Raw genomic sequence first — 7,217 nt, forward strand, 5'->3', positions numbered from 1 at the left:
TTGAAGCTGATTGGTAGGTTAACTGTATATAAGGCAAAGCTGACGGGCTTCAGTCAGTCTGTGTTACACAAGTAGAAGGTTCTGGAGTGAGTGAGAAGAACAGCAGAGGAGTTGTTGGAGAAGAAGATTAAGGAGAAGATGATCTAAAAGAGCCAAAACACTTGAAAAAGCAAATCTGATACCAGCTGCAGGAGACCAAACAGAAAGACCTAGACAGAGTAAAGGATAAGAAGACATCAGAGAAAGTAAGTATGATGATTTTAGTAGAAGACTTAATTGAAGTGTTTATTTGTATGAGAGTTCATAAAGCTGGATGACTGCATATGTGTGTGTGTTCATTGTTTATTATGTTTGAAAGCACTGCTGTCAGCATTCTGCACGTGAATGGCCATTGTATACAGAGTGTAATAACTTAAAACTGTGTTTAATTGTATAGTAGCAGAATATTGGGTATGTGGATATGCATATAGGCTATTAGAATTTGTTTGTATTCTAATATATGCTTGTTATGGTAAAAGGTTTATGGTTTATTCTTTTAGTATATGCATTAGACTTACTTATTAGGGAATATTTTGTGTTAAACAAGTTATTTTGTTTTAAAAGAAATTTACTGCCTGTGTGTAAATCCTTTGAATGGAAGGCTGTAGCTGTGTTCTCTCAAGGGTTAACAGAGCTAGTCTGTTCTGGTGAGTCCTCTGCAGGTCAGAGACAAACTCCTTGGTATAAGTCAGGCAATTCCTCTAGGACAGGCCACCTCCTGTTACATACCAAAAAGAAGAAAAATGTGTACAATTAGGTTATTAGGGTAGGAAGGCCATTGTGGGGTGCCTTATGGCTGAATTTTGGGGTAATAGCAGGAGGGGTTGTGGAGAAGAGGTGCAGCAGGGGTTATTCATTATTATTATTGTTGTGTATTTTACAAATAATTTCACTTACATCTCAGATTACATGCCTGATATCATGCTCAATGGTGCCCACCATCTCTCAGCTTCTCTGCACTATCTTATGGGTCTCTACCCCTCCATCTGACTAGGTTCTTGCCTTCCTTTACTCTATTCTTGGGAGCATGCAGAAACCTATCAGCAGGAGCCAAAAGTTTGATTCTGAAACCTTTTCTCAGCAAGGAGTCCTTACTCAGACACTTAATCCTATTGAACTCATGAAGGCTGCAGAATCTTTCCCGAAGTCCTGCTGTAGCTTAGCAATTCAAAGTTTTGGAGCAGCACTATATCTGTTGATCTGTTTGCAAACATTTTAATGTTTTGCTGCTGTCATGAAGAATAAAGAATGATTCTCGGTTCTACCATACAGTCTTTGTTTCCTGAAGTAAAATCACATATGGCAGACTCCTGTTGGCTATATATAGCACGTGTTGTGTGAGAGAGCATATTTTCTTGCTGATTCTGAGACAGACATTGCAGAAGGGTAATGTTAAAGCTAGAATGTATGGGGTTTGCACAAGAGGAATTCCCCTACAAATGAATTCCTAACAGAGAATTTCTTCAGCATAAGAATTAGAATCAACTTTTGCAATATTGATCAGCCTAATCAAATTATTAGTTTTTGTAAAGACTGTTTAACAGCAGATAACATATGTCCAACTCCAAAATGTATACTGTGATGGTGCACCCCATAAGGCTTTATGGAAATATGCTTATGAATGTATATATGACATAACTGGAATATGTTTTATGCTACATATGCCATGTAACATATCTATATCATGGTTATGATCTACCAAATCTATTTCTCCTATTTGTATGCATGCATCATTTTTGTGTTTGAAGTTATTAATACTGGCTGTGTACTTGCTTGATTTCTAAGTAGTCTTAGTTAGTAAAGCATTTGGTCAGCGTCTTGAGAAAGGAATGTGCAAGTTAAGTGTCCAATCAAGAAGCACTTATGGACAATGGATCTTGGAAGGCTCCAATCCACATAAGAAGTCTACTTGAGGATGTTCAAGGCAGCATGTGAACCATGGCTTCTACCTGTAAGTTCTGAGTCATGCATGGACATGTGACTTGCCCATGTGACTCCAAAACTCCACCTTGGAGCTGATCTTTGCATAGGAGAAAGTGGGGGGGTCTCCACCCCCAAGAGAGAGTCTATTTCAGGGATCGGCAACCTTTCAGAAGTGGTGTGCCGAGTCTTCATTTAGTCACTCTAATGTAAGGTTTCGCAAGCCAGTAATACATTTTAACGTTTTTAGAAGGTCTCTTTCTATGAGTCTATAATATATAACTCAACTATTGTTGTATGTAAAGTAAATAAGGTTTTTAAAAAGTGTAAGAAGATTCATTTAAAATTAAATTAAAATGCAGAGCCCCCCGGACCGGTGGCCAGGACCCGAGCAGTGTGAGTGCCACTGAAAATCAGCTTGCGTGCCATAGGTTGCCTACCTCGATCTATTTAAACCCCTGGGAGACCCCTCCATTTTGTCTTCAGCTGGCTAAAGAGAGAGCCTCCCCCACAAGGATACCTGAAAGAAACTGGAACAAAGGACAGTAACTACAGGGGGTGTGAGCGATTACCTGACCCAGACTAGGAGACTAGTCTGTAAAAGGAAGCTTACTGCAATTCCTCTGAGGGTGAGGTTTTTATCTACATTAGGTTTTCTTACTGTATTAGACATAGGCTTGTGTGTTCCATTTTATTTTGCTTGGTAATTCACTTTGTTCTGTCTGCTATTACTTGCAACCATTTAAATCCTAGTTTCTGTATTTAATAAAATCACTTTTTACTTATTAATTAACCCAAAGTACCTGGGCTGGGAGGGAAACAGCTGTACATATCTCTCTATCAGTGTTATAGAGGGAAAACAGTTTATGAGTTTACCCTGAATATGCTTTATGGATTTATTTGGGGTTTGGACCCCATTGGGAGTTGTGCATCTGAGTGGAAAAGACAGGAACACTTCTTAAGCTGCTTTCAGTTTAAGCCCTCAGCTCTTAGGGGATGTGGTACGCACCTGGGTCTGGGTTTGCAGCAGGCTAGCAGGTCTGGATCAAACCAGGCAGGGCACTGACGTCCCAAGCTGCGAGGCCAAGAAAGCAGGGGCATGTCATAAACAGGTAAGGGTTAATGTCTCTTTTACCTGTAAAGGGTTAACAAACAGGGAACCAAACACATGACCAGGGGACCAATCAGGAGACAAGATACTTTCAAATCTCGGTGGAGGAAAGCTTTTGTTTGTGTTTTGGGGGTTTTGCTTTGTTCTCTCTGGGCTCTAAGAGTGACCACACGTACCTACAGGCTCTCTAATCTTCTATTCCAATTTAGTAGGTACAAAAGGTAGAAAGGTGGTTTAGTCTTTTTGATTGGTTTTGCTTTATGTGCAAATGTGTATCTGGCTGGTAGGGGTCTAATGTGTATTTGGCTAAAAGTATTTTAAATAGTATTTTTACTGGAGGAGGCTTTTTCTCCAATTTCTATAAGCTGACAGACCCTGTAATATTCCATCCTGAATTTACAGTGATTTTCTTTATTCTTTTATTAAAAGTTTTGCTTTTAAGACCTGTCTGATTTTCCCCCTTCTTGAGGCTCAAGGGAATTGAGTCTGTACTTAACAGGGAAGGAGAAGGGAGGGGGAGAGAAAGGGGGGGGAACCCACCTGATTTCTCTGTGTTGTGATTCAAGAAGTTTGAATCACGGTGATCTCCTAGTGTACCCAGGGCGGGAAAGATCTGGGAGGAAGAAAGGAGAAGGGGAAATCCCTTTGTTTAGATTCACGGAGTTTGAATCTGTATCTTTCTCTAGGAGCCCAGGGAGGGAACACCTGGAGGGGAGGAAGGGGAAGGGAAATGGTTTATTCCCCTTTGTTGTGAGACTCAAGGAATTTGGGTCTTGGGGGTCCCCAGGGGAGGTTGTGGGGGAGACCAGAGTTTATCAGGCACTCTACCCTAAGTCCTGATTGTTGGCAGCTTATCAGATCTAAGATGGTAATTAAGCTTAGGGGAATTCATGCTAGTACCCATATTTTAGACACAGGTTCAGAATTGGGAATTATACTATGATAGGGCAGAAGTAGTCTTGGCATATCAGTCGGTAGCCCCCAGGGGGCTTCTGTGATCCAACCCATCACATATACTCTTTATGCCACAGTTTTTGCACTTGTTTATATATTGCTTTTTATTTTTAGTGAACATAGAAGTTGCTAACAGGGCCATCCCTAAAGCAAATGGCACCCCACGTAAGGACTGTTTTCGGCACCACCCCCTCCATTTCTTAAAACTTTTGAATACCTTATTATTACATTTGTAGTCCATTTCACAATTTGATGAACAATTTGCATGCATGATTTATTCCTGTCATATAAAACAATAAATTTGCATGCTAGGATCCATGAATCTGTATTTATTCATGCCATATATAAGCAAATAAAAATCATTTCCTCTAAGCTTATAGAAACTTTTTAATTTTAAGAATAACTGAAATGTACTAACATGAAAATTGAACTGTGCAGTAACATTGAGTGGACTAGTATTAAACAGTGTTACAGTAGGTGCAGCCTTAGCATGTTAATCCTTGTCCTTTAGTTCAAAAGGTCAATTTTCTTGCCTTTCACCTCGCAAACTGAAGCACAGCATCAGAGAGATCCAAAGACTGACTAATGGCATTTTCAAGCGATAAAACAGCAAGTGATATCATCTCTTGTTGGCCATGTAGATCAAAAATATGTTTTGATGACCCCGAGCTCCAAAAAGCTGCACTTGCCACTTGCGACTCTGACCAGCAATGTGAGCAGAACCTTCAAAGATATCCACACACTGGAAAAGTCTCCTTCAGCTCTGCATCATGAATGGAGATCTTGGAGTGGAGAGTGCTTCCTGTGTTGCAAAATGTGACAGATGTCATAGAACCATAGAATATCAGGGTTGGAAGGGACCTCAGGAGGTCATCTAGTCCAACCCCCTGCTCAAAGCAGGACCAATTCCCAACTAAATCATCCCAGCCAGGGCCTTCTCAAGGCTCACCTTAAAAACCTCTAAGGAAGGAGATTCCACCACCTCCCTAGGTAACCCATTCCAGTGTTTCACCACTCTCTGAGTGAAAGTTTTTCTTAATATCCAACCTAAACCTCCCCCACTGCAACTTGAGACCATTACTCCTTGTTCTGTCATCGGGTACCACTGAGAACAGTCTAGATCCATCCTCTTTGAAACCCCCTTTCAGGTAGTTGAAAGCAGCTACCAAATCCCCCCTCATTCTTCTCTTCTGCAGACTAAACAATCCCAGTTCCCTGAGCCTCTCCTCATAAGTCATCTGCTCCAGTCCCCTAATCATTTTTGTTGCCCTCCGCTGGACTCTTACCAATTTTTCCACATCCTTCTTGTAGTGTTGGGCCCAAAACTGGACACAGTACTCCAGATGAGGCCTCACCAATGTCGAATAGAGGGGAATGATCACATCCCTCGATCTTCTGGCAATGCCCCTACTTATACAGCCCAAAATGCCATTAGTTTTCTTGGCAACAAGGGCACACTGTTGACTCATATCCAGCTTCTCATCCACTGTAACCCCTTTTCTGCAGAACTGCTTCCTAGCCATTCAGTCCCTAGTCTGTAACAGTGAATGAGATTCTTCCGTCCTAAGTGCAAGACTGTGCACTTGTCCTTGTTGAACCTCATCAGATTTCTTCTGGCCCAGTCGTCTGATTTGTCTAGGTTCCTCTGTATCCTATCCCTACCCTCCAGCGTATCTACCACTCCTCCCAGTTTAGTGTCATCTGCAAACTTGCTGAGAGTGCAGTTCACCCATCCTCCAGATCATTAATGAAGATATTGAACAAAACCAGCCCCAGGACTGACCCTTGGGGCACACCACTTGAAACCGGCTGCCAACTAGACATGGAGCCATTGATCACTACTCGTTGAGCCCAACGATCTAGCCAGCTTTCTATCCACCTTATAGTACATTCGTCCAGCCCATACTTCTTTAACTTGCTGGCAAGAATACTGTGGGAGACTATATTAAAAGCTTTGCTAAAGTCAAGGAATAACATATCCACTGCTTTCCCCTCATCCACAGACCCAGTTATCTCCTCATAGAAAGCAATTAGGTTAGTCAGACATGACTTGCCCTTGGTGAATCCATGCTGACTGTTCCTGATCACTTTCCTCTCCTCTAAGTGCTTCAGAAATGATTCCTTGAGGACCTGCTCCATGATTTTTCCAGGGACTGAGGTGAGGCTGATTGGCCTGTAGTTCCCTGGATCCTCCTCCTTCCCTTTTTTAAAGATGGGCACTACATTAGCCTTTTTCCAGTCATCCAGGACCCTCTGCGTTCGCCATGAGTTTTCAAAGATAACGGCCAATCGCTCTGCAATCATATCCACCAACTCCTTTAGCACCCTCGGATGCAGCGCATCCAGCCCCATGGACTTGTGCTCGTCTAGTTTTTCTAAATAGTCCCGAACCACTTTTTTCTCCACAGAGGACTGGTCATCTTCTCCTCATACTGTGCTGCCCAGTGCAGCAGTCTGGGAGCTTACCTTGTTTGTGAAGACAGAGGCAAAAAAATCATTGAGTACATTAGCTTTTTCCACATCCTCTGTCACTAGGTTGCCTCTCTCATTCAGTAAGGGCCCCACACTTTCCTTGACTTTCTTCTTGTTGCTAACATACCTGAAGAAACCCTTTTTGTTACTCTTAACATCTCTTGCTAGCTGCAACTCCAAGTGTGATTTGGCCTTCCTGATTTCACGCCTGCATGCCTGAGCAATATTTTGATACTCCTCCCTGGTCATTTGTCCACTCTTCCACTTCTTGTAAGTTTCTTTTTTGCATTTAAGATCAGCAAGGATTTCACTGTTAAGCCAAGCTGGTCGCCTGCCATATTTACTATTCTTCCTAAACATCAGGATGATTTTTTTCCTGCAACCTCAATAAGGATTCTTTTAAAATACAGCCAGCTCTCCTGGACTCCTTTCCCCCTCATGTTGTTTTCCCAGGGGATCCTGCCCATCAGCTCCCTGAGGGAGTCAAAGTCTGCTTTTCTGACTTTGAATTTGAATTGAGGTCTTTATCATTGATGTCCAAACATTCCCCTGTGTCAGCAGCCCATGAAGGTCCATACTATTGTTGAAGAGTGTTTTCCTGTCTGCTGGAAGCTTACTAAGGTAATACAAAAACAGTATTTCTTTTATATTGTTGCATAAATAGACGTTCAATAGATACCACTGGTTTCTCATTAAATATGTTCTTTATTAGTTGATGCTT

Source organism: Gopherus flavomarginatus, chromosome 10 (genome assembly GCF_025201925.1).
Source record: "Gopherus flavomarginatus isolate rGopFla2 chromosome 10, rGopFla2.mat.asm, whole genome shotgun sequence".
Lineage (NCBI taxonomy): Eukaryota > Metazoa > Chordata > Testudines > Testudinidae > Gopherus > Gopherus flavomarginatus.